At 37.7% G+C, this 17,772-nt stretch overlaps 1 protein-coding gene across 1 annotated transcript in view; it reads right to left on the reverse strand.

Moving 5' to 3' along the window:
* The window catches only part of PRKAA1 (protein kinase AMP-activated catalytic subunit alpha 1), a 144,695-nt gene that overhangs the window by 120,116 nt on the left and 6,807 nt on the right, over positions 1 to 17,772 (reverse strand). The window lies entirely within an intron of this gene.

Below are 17,772 nucleotides of genomic sequence, written 5' to 3' on the forward strand. Positions count from 1 at the left end.
ATGCTAATGCCCTGTGGCTGAGCATACACCCATACCTCAGCATGCTAATGCCCTGTGGCTGAGCATACACCCATACCTCAGCATGCTAATGCCCTGTGGCTGAGCATACACCCATACCTCAGCATGCTAATGCCCTGTGGCTGAGCATACACCCATACCTCAGCATGCTAATGCCCTGTGGCTGAGCATACACCCATACCTCAGCATGCTAATGCCCTGTGGCTATACATACACACATACCTCAGCATGCTAATGCACTGTGGCTATACATACACATACCTCAGCATGCTAATGCACTGTGGCTTTTTTTTTTTTTTTTTTTTAAATCTCTTTATTATTTGCCGAATCATTCAATGTAACAAAAAACAATGATTAATAATACAACAGTGAAAAGGATATACAGTACAATATACAAAGAATCTTGTCGCATTGTCATTTACATAATTTTTCAATCTTAAACAAATTAAAAGATACTCGACACCTGAGTCTACAAAAACATATAACAATCATCTGTCTGCATTTTTTTTTTCTCTAGCTTACATAAAAAAGAAAAAGGAAAAAAGACAAGACGAAAAAAAAAAAAAAAAAAGGGGGGGGAGTAATGAATTATAATAAAGTATTTTCTTGAGTTGATCTTATTACTCTCTACATTTATACCTCGGTTGGATTTCTAATCCAGGTATATGGAAACAATTCTAATACGACCATCTCAATGAAACTAAGAGAGGAAAGGAAGGGTGCTAATATCTGTTTTTGAATAGTTAGAGGATATGTCTTAATGATGGAGTACCAAGCATATAAGAATTTCTTAATTCTTTTTTCAGACAAAGACTGAAGATGGTAAGATTCAAAGAGAATTTGTTCCTGTAGCATTTGGGTAACTGTAGAGAGCGAGGGCGCTCTTCTGGCTTTCCAGCTTTTTAGTATACAAAGTCTTACAATTAATATTGTAATATTTAAGGGGTATGTCCAACAACACACTTGACTATTAGAGGTATTAAATAATAAGACAATATCCCGGAATGTGAGGGAGATAGAAGAGTTGTGAACTTTATTAAACCAGTATGTGATTTTTTGCCATAACTGTCTTATCTTGGGGCAAGCCCAAAACATATGAAACAGATCAGCATCTTGGTAGTGACATCTTGGACACTCAGCGGATCCATCCCGATAGTACTTGGCAATTTTCGCTGGATATTGGTAAAAATCATTTATGAATTTCATATGTGATTCATTCCAATTTGAAGGTATTAAGCACTTATCTAAGTTATTAAAAGCTCAGGCAAATTTTATCCTGATCTATATCTGGGATTAACGGTAACCAAAAGTTACAGATCTTATCCATTATGACTTGAGATTGTTTTGATAACATTATGTCGTATATCAGAGAAATTGATGTAATGCCGGCAGTAAATCTTTGTAAGAGAGTCCTGACCTCAGACCATGCAATGGACAAAGGTAACCTCCATTTTTGAGCAGAGATAAAGTGTCTGATTTGAAAAAATGCAAATAAATCGGATCTGGGCAAATTAAATGCGGCAAACAAGGTTTCCCCTTGAAGTACTAACTCGTCTGAGCCAAATAATTGGCAAACCCGATTTAATCCTTTTTCTGCCCATAGCTTAAAAACCTTCTGATTAATTCCTGGTAGAAAGAGAGGGTTACCCTGAATAGGAAGAAATTCTGAAAGGGAAGAATCTATCTCCAATATTTTACAAAATTTATGCCATGCAAGAACTATATTTTTAAATGTAATCATTATAGAGACATTAGAAGGGAGCTGTTTAGGTTGACAGTGAATTATAGCTGCCAATGCGAAAGGATGGATCAAAAAGGATTCTTCTTCATATGTGGCATAGATATTTGTCTTTGCCAGCCAATAAATTGCAATTTTCAATAATGAGGCAATATTATACAATCTAATGTCAGGAAATGATAACCCGGCAGCACCTGATTTTTGTGAAAGTCTTGCTAAGGAAATGCGAGGTTTTTTTATTCCCCCATATAAATTTTGAAAAGTGGGAACACAATTTCCTTAAATCAGTATTACGTAAGTATATCGGCAAATTCTGTAGAGGATACAGCAGCAGAGGAAGAATAATGGTTTTAACTAGATTGACCCGCGCCATTAAAGACAGTGGAAAAGAAGTCCACAATTGTAGATCCACTTTAATTTTTTGAAATAAAGAGATATAGTTATCAGTGTACCAGTATTTAGGGTTTTTGTGTAATACAAGCCCTAAATATTTAATGGATTCTACCTCTTTAAAAGTATTAATAGATAAGCTTAAAGGAGATTTGCCGACAATCATCAATTCGCTTTTCCCGGTATTGACCTTATAACCTGAGAACGAGCTAAACTCTTCCAGAAGCTGGATCAAAATTGGAATGGAATGCTGTAAATTCTCTAAAAAAAGTAAAATATCATCTGCATATAATAATATATTCAAGCGAGATGTACCCAGGGGGATTCCAGTAAGGTACTTTCTCACTTGAATTGCAAATGGTTCTAGTGCTGTATTAAACAGTAGAGGAGATAGGGGACATCCTTGTCGTGTACCCCGCTGCATAAAGATTTTGGAAGAGATAGTACCGTTTACCACTAGGTGAGATATAGGGTTAGAATATATTCTATGAATGCATTTTACAAAATTCCCTCTAATGCCGAATTTTCCTAGTGATGTGAATAGATGTTCCCATACTATGGAATCAAAAGCTTTAACTGCGTCTAGTGTTAAGACTGCCATATCATATCTTCTATTTGGCTGCTCCTGATTCCAAGCATAGTCTAGGAAAGTTGTTAGTTTACGTATATTCTTGCTTGAATTCCTGTTGGTCATAAACCCCGTTTGGTCCGGATGAATGAGTTTCTGTAAACACAGAGAAAATCTATTGGCTAAAATAGCTGTTAGAATCTTATAATCAGCGTTTAAGACCGATATTGGTCTGTAAGACGCCGGATCCTCTGCATCTTTATCTTTCTTTAATATAAGGGAGATATTGGCCATTGTAAAATAAGCTGAAATCGGCATGCTTTCTGTATAATAATACTTATTATAAAGCAATTCTAATACTGGTACTAACTCTTCCTTTAGACACTTATAGAATTCAGATGGAAATCTATCAGGGCCAGCTGCTTTATTGCCTTTCAATTTATCAATAGCTTTATCAATTTCTTCTTTAGTTATAGGTTCATTTAATGCCATCAAATCCTCAGCTGAAATTTGTGGAGTCACTATTTTAGCCCAGAATCTCTCCTGCCTATCCATATCTATCTCTACTGTGGAATATAACCTCTGGTAGTAAGAAGCTAAACTTTCGCAAATTTTCTCAGTTTCAAAATATCTATTCTCATTATCTTTAATGGCGGATATGAAATTTTTCTTCTTTCTACATTTAGTGAGACTAGCTAGAAATTTAGCTGACCTCCCATGAAATCCCCTATAGAAACGATTTAATCTAATTTCCTCAGCTATCAGTTTTTGTTTTAGGAAAAGATCGCGTTCTTTTCTAGTAACAGTATAATTGTCCCAATTTTGGTGTGAGGGATCCCGTTGTACCCGTATATACATCTCCTGTACACTTGTTGCCAGCATGACTTCCCTAGCTTTAATCTTTTTTGACCGAACATTTAGATAAGCAAGGATCTCACCTCTCAGCACGGCTTTAGCCGCTTCCCAAAAAGTTTCAATTTTATTTCTATAGTCTGCATTATTCGCCGCGTATTCCTGCCATTTTACTAGCAGCCATGCACAGAATCTAGGCTCAGAGCATAGAAAACGGGGAAAAGAAAATACCATATTCTGAGAATTACATTTGTTCGAAAGAAAAACTGTTAAAGATATTATTGCATGGTCAGATATCAGGACCTCTCCAATATCGGGCTTGACTTGCCAAATAGACAGTGGTTCAGAGATCAGGAATAGGTCAATCCTGGAAAATGTTCTGTGTGCTCGAGATTCACATGTGTACCTAAGACTGTCAGGGTTTTGGATCCGCCATATGTCTGTCAATTTTAATTTATTACAGAGTTTCTTAAAATACTTTGCACTATATCTATTACTAACTATATTTCTTTGCGAAAACCGATCTAAAGCTGGATCTAGCGTCATATTAAAGTCTCTGCAAATTACTAAATTTTGATTTTTGTATGGAAATACCTTATTTTGAATTTTTTCCCAAAATTTCACTGATAGTCTATTTGGCGCATATATGTTGCAGATTACAAACTTGATGTCATTAATTACTATTTGAAGTAAAATACATCTTGCTTGACTATCGATCTCTGTCTTGATTATTTTATAATCTAGTTTTTTGTGCAATAGTATGACTAATCCACATTTTTTTGTTGAACCTCTAGTAGATATTACTTCTCCCACCCATTTGATCTTAAATTTAGCTGCTTCTGTCTCATTTAAATGGGTTTCTTGAAGACAAACCACATCAGGCTGTTTTTTACCTAGGGTTTTAATCACTAGTTTACGTTTTACTGGGGATGATACCCCCCCCCACATTCCAGGACAACATCCTAACATTCCCTGTCATTCTTATTTAATATCAAGCCATCTTCCCTTATTCCATCTAAAGCAAATACACAGGGAGAGAGGAAGAGGAAAAGAAGAAGAAAAAAAAAAAAAAAAAAAAAAAACCACCATAAAATAACTAAACCAAACAAAATTAGACCAATTAGGAATCCTAATTCTATACATCAACCTGGATGATCAAACACTTCTAATACAATCTATACATTTCATTACTATCCCACCGATTTTAAGAATTCAGTAATCTCTGTTACTTCATTAAATACTTGTCTACTGCCTTTATCATCTATTACAATTCTGGCCGGGTACATCAACCATGCATTTATTCCCTTGTTTATCAATTGAGTGCAGAATGGCGCCATAACCTTCCTCCTAGCAGAAGTTTCGCCGGAGAAATCCTGAAACAACAAAATCTTGTTGTTCCCGAATATCACCGGCTAATTTTTCTTTTTCTTAAAAAGGTTCAATAATTCTATTTTATTTTGGAATTTCAGGAGTCTGAAAATGATCATTCTTGGTCTGACTGCCCCACTATCCATATTTCTTCTGGGGCCAGTTCTGTGCGCCCTTTCAACAACCAAAGGTAGCAAATGTTCTGGCATACCCAGAGCCTGTGGCAAGGTCATTGAAGTGAATGTCATAAGATCCTCAAACTCCGGAAGCTCCGGAAGGCCAATGATTCTAATGTTATTGCGCCTGGAGCGATCTTCCAGATCCTCCAGGCGCAATTGCATATTGTTTAATTTATCTTCATGTTTTTTTAAGACTCCTTGGTGTATGTTAGTCTGATCCTCTACTACGGAGAGCCTTTCCTCAGCCTCCACTAACCTAATAGAGAACTGTTTAACTTCTGAAGTGAGTGTTACAATATCAGAAGAGATTACTCCTAACTCTTTCTTAATGGAATCAAATGGGGTGAGAAAATGGCTGATAGTTGACCAATTAAGGCCTGAGTATCTATAACTGAATGACCTATATCTGATACCATATCTGCACTAATGTCAGCTGACTTGGTTTTTTTATCTTTCGATTTTGCTGGCATTTTCGGGGAATTAGAACTTGTTTGCGTAATAAATTTTTCCATTGATAATAAAAAGAAGAAAAAGAATACAAAAAAGTGTCAAACACTCTCAGATCAGTGAAAAGAAGAAAAACCACTACAAACAGACAGTGGGAATCCTTAACGTGAAAAATTAAGTGAATTTAGTATATAGTGAGGTGCTTGGATATATAAAACCAAAGTTGTTTTATATTGCTGATAGAAGACCAGTTTATGTCCTCTTTATAAAAGAGCAAGATATTGCACGTTTGTGCATGAAAATAGAAAAATTATATAGCAAATAAAGTTGAATTTGTTTTAGTGTGTGCTGAGGTGTAAGACGTGTTAGCGTGTGTAAGAGGAAAAACTATTTTAATTTACTGGGAAAAGCCAGCCTATAACATAATCGGCAGAAAAAGAGCAATCACCAAGTCAAAAAAAAAAAAAAAAAAAAAAAACTGCATATGAACAATTTGCAACAGATATAGTGCAGCCCAAAACTCAAATGACATGGCAAGCACAAATCACAAGAACAAACATTTCAGTCGTTTACACTTTGACCCAGTTAGAACCGTTCTTATCGTCTTTAAGAAAATTCTTATTTGGTAAAATATTTAATTAAGTTTTGTTTAATAGGGGACGACTGTTGCTTAACACCTTTACTTGGAGAGGATTTTTACCCCTTGACTAACTTGTATTCTAATATTCTATTTATCTCTTTATATCTTCAGTTAATATTGGGTCTAAGCAATTGTTAAATGCACACTTAAATACCCAAAAATAATAATAATGATAGAATCACATCCACCTCCTCCAACTGGTATATAAACCCTACTCTAGTAAAACATAAATTTCTGAACCCAAGTGTTAGATCTCTAACTTGGCATTGTAACATCTCAAAGAAAAATACATGTAATATGACATTTTAGTAAACTATAAATCCACAGCCTCAGAGAAAAGGACACTTCTTATCCCTGGCGGTACATCTTATTCAAGCTGATTTATCCATAAACCCCTTAGCAATAGCCTCAGCCTCTAAAGTTGTTTCCTTAGATCTTTCCTTTATCCAGCCATAGGACTAACAGACCACAGATAACACAATTAGGGGGGTTCACACGCATAGCGACTGTCACAGCGTCTAATTCTGCCCCCAGTTCAATGAACTTCTGTTGTATAGTAACCACTGGCAACAAAGTTAATGTAATCAATTTACAGCTGAGCTTTCTTACTAGTGCCCCCGCAAGACACAAATGTTCCCCAAAACTGGATATGCTGAAAAAAGTCTTGTTGAAGATGAGACAAGTTGCCCAGTACCTCCTTAGTGACAAGTCTCCAAATCACAGATGGAATTACACAACAGGGGCGACTCGGCAAGTTCTGCTCGAGTAACAAAGTAACAATGTGTAGCCAGAGAGCCGGCTCGTCAAGCCAGGAATCAGCAACTTCTCACAGCACCATTAAATAATAGTGCTCTCTTGTAATACTGCTGAGCCTTTCTCCAGCAAAAAATCTCTAATATAGCAGAGATGATTTAATCAGCAACGGGCTTAGATAATACCAGCAGATAACAACGTGCAAGCCTCTTATGCAGATACAAAAAGCCTGTGAGGGAGTCTGACCTGACATAGATGTGAATCTTCGCTCTCCGCTACAGCGCTCTTTGCCGGCTCTGGATGGTGCGGCTGTATATACAGATGACCGCAGCGCTCCCGGTATTTTCCAACAGCTTGTCTCCAGATTCCCCCGGGCGGTGTCTAAGGATGTACCCGGGTCCGACAGGTCCGCTTCACCTTCTCAGGGAGTCTTGTTGTACTCGTGCACCAGACACCGGGACTGTTGGGAGACCTTATCCAGCCGCTGCAAGCCTCAGCCGTTCAGGACGGCGCCTTTCCTTATTTACTTCAACACCGGTCGGTAGCTCCTTCTTGGTAAGGCTGTAGCTTGTAGGGAAAATTTAAAATTTGTACTGCAGTGCAGTCGCAGCCATGACGGCTAATGTAGACTTCAAACTCTCGAGCAGGTTGAAACCCTGCAGAGTGCCACGCTCAAAAACCTCGGCAAGCTTTCCCAGGTAAGTGGCAGAGAGCGGGGAGCTGATAGTAGGGCGTCCTCTCACAACACCTGCATGCAGGTACACTGCAAAACTCCTCCCCCAACGGAAATCAATGCACTGTGGCTATACATACACACATACCTCAGCATGCTAATGCACTGTGGCTATACATACACACATACCTCAGCATGCTAATGCACTGTGGCTATACATACACACATACCTCAGCATGCTAATGCACTGTGGCTATACATACACACATACCTCAGCATGCTAATGCACTGTGGCCACATACCTCAGCATGCTAATGCACTGTGGCCACATACCTCAGCATGCTAATGCACTGTGGCTATACATACACACATACCTCAGCATGCTAATGCACTGTGGCCATACATACACACATACCTCAGCATGCTAATGCACTGTGGCCATACATACACACATACCTCAGCATGCTAATGCACTGCGGCTATACATACACACATACCTCAGCATGCTAATGCACTGTGGCCATACATACACACATACCTCAGCATGCTAATGCACTGTGGCCATACATACACACATACCTCAGCATGCTAATGCACTGTGGCCATACATACACACATACCTCAGCATGCTAATGCACTGTGGCCATACATACACACATACCTCAGCATGCTAATGCACTGTGGCCATACATACACACATACCTCAGCATGCTAATGCACTGTGGCCATACATACACACATACCTCAGCATGCTAATGCACTGTGGCCATACATACACACATACCTCAGCATGCTAATGCACTGTGGCCATACATACACACATACCTCAGCATGCTAATGCACTGTGGCCATACATACACACATACCTCAGCATGCTAATGCACTGTGGCCATACATACACACATACCTCAGCATGCTAATGCACTGTGGCTATACATACACACATACCTCAGCATGCTAATGCACTGTGGCCACATACACACATACCTCAGCATGCTAATGCACTGTGGCCATACATACACACATACCTCAGCATGCTAATGCACTATGGCTATACATACACACATACCTCAGCATGCTAATGCACTGTGGCTATACATACACACATACCTCAGCATGCTAATGCACTGTGGCTATACATACACACATACCTCAGCATGCTAATGCACTGTGGCTATACATACACACATACCTCAGCATGCTAATGCACTGTGGCCATACATACACACATACCTCAGCATGCTAATGCACTGTGGCCATACATACACACATACCTCAGCATGCTAATGCACTGTGGCCATACATACACACATACCTCAGCATGCTAATGCACTGTGGCCATACATACACACATACCTCAGCATGCTAATGCACTGTGGCCATACATACACACATACCTCAGCATGCTAATGCACTGTGGCTATACATACACACATACCTCAGCATGCTAATGCACTGTGGCCACATACACACATACCTCAGCATGCTAATGCACTGTGGCTATACATACACACATACCTCAGCATGCTAATGCACTGTGGCCACATACACACATACCTCAGCATGCTAATGCACTGTGGCTATACATACACACATACCTCAGCATGCTAATGCACTGTGGCCATACATACACACATACCTCAGCATGCTAATGCACTGTGGCCACATACACACATACCTCAGCATGCTAATGCACTGTGGCCATACATACACACATACCTCAGCATGCTAATGCACTGTGGCCACATACACACATACCTCAGCATGCTAATGCACTGTGGCCACATACACACATACCTCAGCATGCTAATGCACTGTGGCCACATACACACATACCTCAGCATGCTAATGCACTGTGGCCACATACCTCAGCATGCTAATGCACTGTGGCCACATACACACATACCTCAGCATGCTAATGCACTGTGGCCACATACACACATACCTCAGCATGCTAATGCACTGTGGCCACATACACACATACCTCAGCATGCTAATGCACTGTGGCCACATACACACATACCTCAGCATGCTAATGCACTGTGGCCACATACACACATACCTCAGCATGCTAATGCACTGTGGCCACATACACACATACCTCAGCATGCTAATGCACTGTGGCCACATACACACATACCTCAGCATGCTAATGCACTGTGGCCACATACACACATACCTCAGCATGCTAATGCACTGTGGCCACATACACACATACCTCAGCATGCTAATGCACTGTGGCCACATACACACATACCTCAGCATGCTAATGCACTGTGGCCACATACACACATACCTCAGCATGCTAATGCACTGTGGCCACATACACACATACCTCAGCATGCTAATGCACTGTGGCCACATACACACATACCTCAGCATGCTAATGCACTGTGGCCACATACACACATACCTCAGCATGCTAATGCACTGTGGCCACATACACACATACCTCAGCATGCTAATGCACTGTGGCCACATACACACATACCTCAGCATGCTAATGCACTGTGGCCACATACACACATACCTCAGCATGCTAATGCACTGTGGCCACATACACACATACCTCAGCATGCTAATGCACTGTGGCCACATACACACATACCTCAGCATGCTAATGCACTGTGGCCACATACACACATACCTCAGCATGCTAATGCACTGTGGCCACATACACACATACCTCAGCATGCTAATGCACTGTGGCCACATACACACATACCTCAGCATGCTAATGCACTGTGGCCACATACACACATACCTCAGCATGCTAATGCACTGTGGCCACATACACACATACCTCTACGGGTCTATATAGAGAATATAATCCACATTTGCTGCTATCCATCTGCAGAGTCATACTTGTTAATTGGACTCCTTTAGAATATGTGCACATAACTCTTTTATAAATATTTAGCGTGTATAGATTTTGTGTAAGAGTTGTGTGTGTGTTTTTTTATGGAGAAATGGATATTATATATTATAACAAGTGTGATAAAAAGTGTCTTAAATGCTCCTGGGGGGGGATGGATATTAAATGTGGTAAGAAATGTCTTCTTCTGTTCCTAATCACAGATAGCATTCAATGATACTAACCGCTAAATATTCAAAAAGAGTAAATTGTTTTTTTTAACAATTTAATATACACAAGATCCACAATAAAAATGCACAATGCAATATATTTCTTCATAAAAAAATAAAAACATAGAATAGATAAAAAAAAATAAAAACATAGAATGGATAAAAAAAAATAAAAACATAGAATGGATAAAAAAAAATAAAAACATAGAATAGATAAAAAAAATAAAAACATAGAATGGATAAAAGCTAAGTGTTGCAACACTAATATTTCCTAAACAGACATAAAATGTGTCAATATATTACACAAAAGCTCCTAGCATTAATGTGCATAAAAGGAGATAGATATAGATACTTAGGAGATTACTAATTTTTAGCATTGTAAAGTCCATGTTAGAACCGTTATCTTGTAGTAGTTGTAGTAATTACTTTTTTTCTTTTGATTTGGTCAAAGTTTTTCTTTAGCCGCAATAATGGTAATATCCTCTAAAAACATATAGAACAATGTCTTTTTTCCACTTCAGCAATGCTTTGCTTTTGATTGATAAATATCAGTGGTAACAATATAGCAGATGCCAGATAGTAACAATGTGTTAGGTGCGGCTTAATGCTTTTATAAACAAGCTATTAATATCACAAATCAAGTCAGTATTTTTTTTCAAAGGTTCGTCCAAGTAGGGATATATAAAGTCCAGACCGTGTCCAACAATTTTTTTTCTTACCCTTAGTTAACCCCTTAACGACCAAGGACGTACGCCATACGTCCTCAAAAAAAATACACTTAACACCTGAGGACGTATGGCGTACATCCTCGATCTGTAAAGCAGCTGGAAGCGATCCTGCTCGCTTCCAGCTGCTTTCCGGTTATTGCAGTGATGCCTCAACATCGAGGCATCCTGCAATAACCCCCCTTGGCCATCCGATGCAGAGAGAGCCACTCTGTGGCCCTCTCTGCACCGGACATCGATGGCCGGTTTCGTTGGTGGGTGGGAGCCAGTCTGGGAGGCGGGTGGGCGGCCATCGATGGGCCGTATGATGTGGAGGGGGCGGGATCGTGGGCGGGAACGCCGGGTGCGCGCGGGCAGGAACCGCTACACTACAGAAAAAGTATGTGAAAAAAGTTGCAGTGAGGGGCAAAAAGATCGAAAGTATTTTCGATCTAAGAGATCTGGGGGTGGGGTGGGTGGTTGGTCTTTTGGGGGGGGCAAGCTACACTACAGAACAATATTTATAAAAATAAAAAAACTCAAATATTTTACTATAAACTGGGTACTGGCAGACAGCTGCCAGTACCAAAGATGGCTACTAATAAGTTAGAGGGGATCCTCCAGAGCAGCATATGTAAATATGCCTTTTTTTTAAAAAAAATTTTTTTATCAAGGATAGCTTTTTTTTTTTTAGTACTGGCAGACTTTCTGCCAGTACTTAACATGGCAGGGACAATTGTGGGGTGGGGGAGGGAAGAGAGCTGTTTGGGAGGGATCAGGGGGTGTAATGTGTCAGGTGGGAGGCTGATATCTACACTAAAGCTAAAATTAACCCTGCAAGCTCCCTACATGCTACCTAATTAACCCCTTCACTGCTAGCCATAATACACGTGTGATGCGCAGCGGCATTTAGCGGCCTTCTAATTACCAAAAAGCAACGCCAAAGCCATATAAGTCTGCTATTTCTGAAGAAAGGGGATCCCAGAGAAGCATTTACAACCATTTGTGCCATAATTGCACAAGCTGTTTGTAAATGATTTCCGCGAGAAACCTAAAATTGTGAAAAATTTAACTTTTTTTTTTAATTATTCGCATTTGGTGGTGAAATGGTGGCATGAAATATACCAAAATGGGCCTAGATCAATACTTAGGGTTGTCTACTACACTACAATAAAGCTAAAATTAACCCTACAAGCTCCCTACATGTTCCCTAATTAACCCCTTCATTGCTGGGCATAATACACGTGTGGTGCGCAGTGGCATTTAGCGGCCTTCTAATTACCAAAAAGCAACACCAAATCCATATATGTCTGCTATTTATGAAAAAAGGGGATCACAGAGAAGCATTTACAACCATTTGTGCCATAATTGCAGAAGCTGTTTGTAAATAAATTCAGTGAGAAACCTAAAGTTTGTAACAAAATGTGTGAAAAAGTGAACAATTTTTTTTATTTGATCGCATTTGGTGGTGAAATGGTGGCATGAAATACACCAAAATGGGCCTAGATCAATACTTTGGGATGTCTTCTAAAAACTGGAAGATATCAGTGTTCCAATGTAACTAGCGCTAAGTTTGAAAAAAAGTGGTTTGGAAATAGCAAAGTGCTACTTGTATTTATTGCCCTATAACTTGCAAAAAAAAAGCAAAGAACATGTAAACATTGGGTATTTCTAAACTCAGGACAAAATTTAGAAACTATTTAGCATGGGTGTTTTTTGGTGGTTGTAGATGTGTAACAGATTTTGGGGGTCAAAGTTAGAAAAAGTGTGGTTTTTCTTCATTTTTTCCTCATATTTTATATTTTTTTTTATAGTAAATTATAAGATATGATGAAAATAATGGTATCTTTAGAAAGTCCATTTAATGGCGAGAAAAACGGTATATAATATGTGTGGGTACAGTAAATGAGTAAAAGAGGAAAATTACAGCTAAACACAAACACTGCAGAAATGTAAAAATAGCCTTGGTACCAAACGGTCAGAAAATGGAAAAGTGCTGTGGTCATTAAGGGGTTAAAAGACTGTTGTATCCGGTCTTTCTGAGCGTTCTCTTAAACCTCCCAATAATAATTTACCACATCCTTCTTTCCATGGTTACAATATGCTCCTGGGGAAAAAAAGGTTCCGGTAGGTAAGCTTACCCTCTACCTTGCACCTCCGTCTGACTCCAAACCGCCTGTCGGCAAAGGGGGCGAGTGTTAGTGACGTCACACTTTTTACTTCTATTTTCTTCTTAACTTGCGCAACTTATTTCCAGTAGTAGTAGTGCTCTTCAAGAGATATATATATATAGATAATATCTTTATAATCTGGCTGGTAGTTTATAAAGATATCATCTATATCTATAACCTGTTACGCACATTAAAGGGACATGAAACCCACATTTTTAAACATCTTTTGAATTTACTTCTATTATCTAATTTGTTTTATTCTCTTGATAGTCTTTGCTGGAAAGCATATCTAGATATGCTCAGTAGCTGCTGATTGGTTGCTGCACATAGAAGCCTTGTGTGATTGGCTCACCATGTGCATTGCTTTTTCTTCAACTAAGGATATCTAAAAAAATGAAGCAAAATAAATAATAGAAGTAAATTGTAATGTTGTTTAAATTTCTATTCTCTATCTGAATCATGAAAGAAAGATTTTGGGTTCAGTGGCCCTTTAATACTAGGAGCTTTTGTGTAATATATTGACACATTTTATGTCTGTTTAGGAATTATTAGTGTTGCAACTCTTTTCTTTTATCCATTCTATGTTTTTATTTTTTATGAAGAAATATATTGCATTGTGCATTTTTATTGTGGATATTAAATTGTTAAAAAGCAATTTCCTCTTTTTGAATATTTAGCTGTTAGTATCATTGAATCATATCTGCGATTAGGAACAGCTAAGACATTTGTTACCACATTTAATATCGATCCCCCCCTAGGAGCATTTAAGAAGACACTTGTTATAATATCCATTTCTCCTTGGATCATTAACCCCTAGTGCTATATTTCTTAGCGCCTCTTTTCTTTTAAATACACTATCTAGGAAGAAGATGGTCTGAGGAAGAGGCTTAGGGGCTATTCACTCTAGCGCTTTTTTATTTAATTTTTTCTTTAAATATATTGTGTGTTATATCACTTGCCTTTTTATATACATATACCTAGCTTTTTAGCGCTCCCTACACCTTTTTACTATATTACGTACATTTCAATACCTGACAAATTAGGCGGACAATCAAGTCAAAATTAAAAACTTTTATGATTTAGATAGAGCAGTTTTAAACAACTTTCCAAATTACGTCCATTAAAAAGGGACACTCAGGTTAAATTAAATTTTCATGATTCAGATACAGCATGTCATTTTAAACAACTTTCCAATTTACTTCCATTAAAAAAAAAAAAAATAAGTGCAATCTTTTATATTTACAATTTTCGAGTCACCAGATCCTACTGAGCATGTGCAAGTATTCACAGAACATAAGTATATGCATTTGTGATTGGCTGATGGCTGTCCCATAGAGGAGGAGTGGAAATAGCAAACTTTGAAATTTGTCAGGGAGAACATACATACATGCATATACACACATACATACTATATATATATATAAAAAAATCTAATTTTAAGTTTAGACTTGCATTGTTTATCATGCATTTGTAAATTATGTAAATTTCCTGTATTTACTGGTTTAGTGTAAAGCGAACAAGGTAGGTGTGTGCATATTTATATATTATGTTTAGTTTGTGTCTCTACATACAACCTGGATTTGTGAAGTCAAACAAACATGGAAATGATTAAAGGGACAGTCAACACCATAATTTTGTTGTTTAAATAGATAATCCCTGTATGACCCATTCCCCAGTTTTGCATAACAAACTGTTATACATGTGTTACCTCTGTAATTACATTGTATCTAAGCCTCTGCAGACTGCCCCCTTATTTCAGTTCATTTGACAGACTTGCATTTTAGCCAATCAGTGCTCAAGCCTCTGTAAATTCACATGCGTGAGTTCAAGGTTATCTATGTGAAACACATGTACTAATGCCCTCTAGTGGTGAAAAAAAAAAATGTCAAAATGCTTTCAGATTAGAGGCAGCCTTCAAGGTCTAAGTATTAAGCATATAAACTTCCTAGGTTTAGTTTTCAACTAAGAATAGTAAGAGAACAAAGCAAAATTGGTGATAAAAGTAAATTGGAAAGTTTAAGATGACAAGTCCAAAAAAAAAAAAAAAAAAAAAAAAATATGATTCAAATAGGGCATGACCGTCTCTTTAAATTCAATTTCCATACCTCAGAAAATGAACAGTATATTATAATGTAATATATTTGACGTGTTTAATTTGTGAACTGCAATGCTTTAGATTTTTTGATTGGGAACTTAAAGTGTAAAGTTTAATGAGAAAGTGCCCGATTTTTAAAAATACTCTAAAAACAGGGGCACATTCATTAAACTTTACATAAACTCTTCAAATACTCTTTTTCCCTTTTGACAGAAGACCGGCGATCTTCCTCCCGCAGCACCTACTGTACTTAGTATATCAGTGATTAATACGGGTTCCTCCAATCATTGAGTGTACCAAGGCATCCACCTCGTGAGGCCACGCAATGATTGAAGGAAGCCAGATTTGTCATCGATATGCTAAGTACAGCAGGAGCTGCGTGCAGACGATCGCCAGTCTGCTGTTCTAAGGAAAAAAGGTAAGTAATTAAAATGTAAAGTTTAATGAAAGTGCCCCTGTTTTTAGGAGTATTTTTAACTCAACTGGACACTCATTAAACTTTGCATTCAATTTTAAACAACTTTCCATTTACCATCAAATTTGCTTTGTTCTCTTTGTATTGTTTGCTTAAAGCTAAACCAAGGTAGACTCATATGCTAGTTTCTAAGCCCTAGAAGGCTGCCTCTTATCTCAGTGAATTTTGACAGTTTTTTCACAGCTAGACAACACTAGTTTATGTGTGCCATATATAGATAACATTGTGCTCCTATAGTTACCTAGGAGTCAGCACTGATTGGCTAAAATGCAAGTCTGTCAAAAGAACTGAAAGGGGGCAGTCTGTAGAAGCTTAGAAACAAGGTAATCACAGCGGTAAAAAGTATATTAATATTTTTTAATATGTTTGTTATGCAAACACTAGGGATTGGATTATTAGGGAGGTATATTTTTAAACAGCAAACAAGTTTCTACAAAGGGTCTCATCTGTATTGGCATTGCAATAACTGACAAATATAAAAAAGGATTTCCATGTGGCTACACAAGAACACAGTGTTTATTTTGCAATATTATCAATAAAAATGTAATTTAAAAAAATTGCAACTAAAGACAATGTATTAAAACAGTGGAGCAGAAAGTCACATGTAAAATTCGTTTACAGGTAAAGTGATCTTAATACAACTTCTTCATATAGGTTCCATTAGTCTTTGTGGTTGCATTTAAAAATAGTCACCAAGAGTACATAACGAGATTTCCTGCAACAGTTAGATCCAAGTATTTTAATGAAGGATAGAAAAAAAAAAGGGTAGGTCTAGGGAGGGGAAACTTGTTGTGGATAATTCTAAACTACTCTAAATAAACAAATTGCCATTCACGATCATATTATGCAACATATCTAGGACTACCTTAACCTATAATCTTAAAGAGGTAAGAAGAGAACATGGTTATATACTTATCTAATTAAACATCTTGTAAATTAGGGGGACATCTGTTTTGTGAATACTGATATTGTTCCCATTAAAAAAACCATCATATCATGATATACATTACATCTAATGTGCCATTCTTAAGATATCTCTCTAATATTAAGTCTGTGTACCAGTATCTCCCAATTCACTATTGAGGGTATTTGTGGCGTTTTCCATAGCTTGGAGATCAATTTTTTTGCCGTGTTTACCATGATTTGGGTTAAGTTTCTTCGAATTTTACAAGAGATTTCTTGAAGAGAATTAAATAAGACTACCGAGGAGAATTGAAACAGATTGGCCAATAATTTTACATATTACAGCATGAGCCCGTTTCCAGAATGGTGATAATATATCACAGCTCCACCATTTATATATCATATCTCCCTCCTGGCCACATCCCCTCCAACAATTATTGCTAGCAGTTTGTTATTTTTATTATTGTCAGGCATCAGCAGTTGTCAGTTTTGTTGTGCTTTAACTGAAAACATTTTAAAACCTTTACTTAGCAATCTAGAGTTTAAAAGTATCTTTTTTTTTTCTTTTTTTTTTTTTTTTAGAGAAGCCCTAACTGCACGTAACAATCTCAGATGTGTGCATGCCTAATATATCAACATCAGCAGATTACTTTAGGTTATAAACAAATGAATATCAACCTGTGGACATTTTACCATCCCTTTATGGAACAGATA

The sequence above is a fragment of the Bombina bombina genome, chromosome 2, assembly GCF_027579735.1.
Source record: "Bombina bombina isolate aBomBom1 chromosome 2, aBomBom1.pri, whole genome shotgun sequence".
Classification (NCBI taxonomy): Eukaryota; Metazoa; Chordata; class Amphibia; order Anura; family Bombinatoridae; genus Bombina; species Bombina bombina.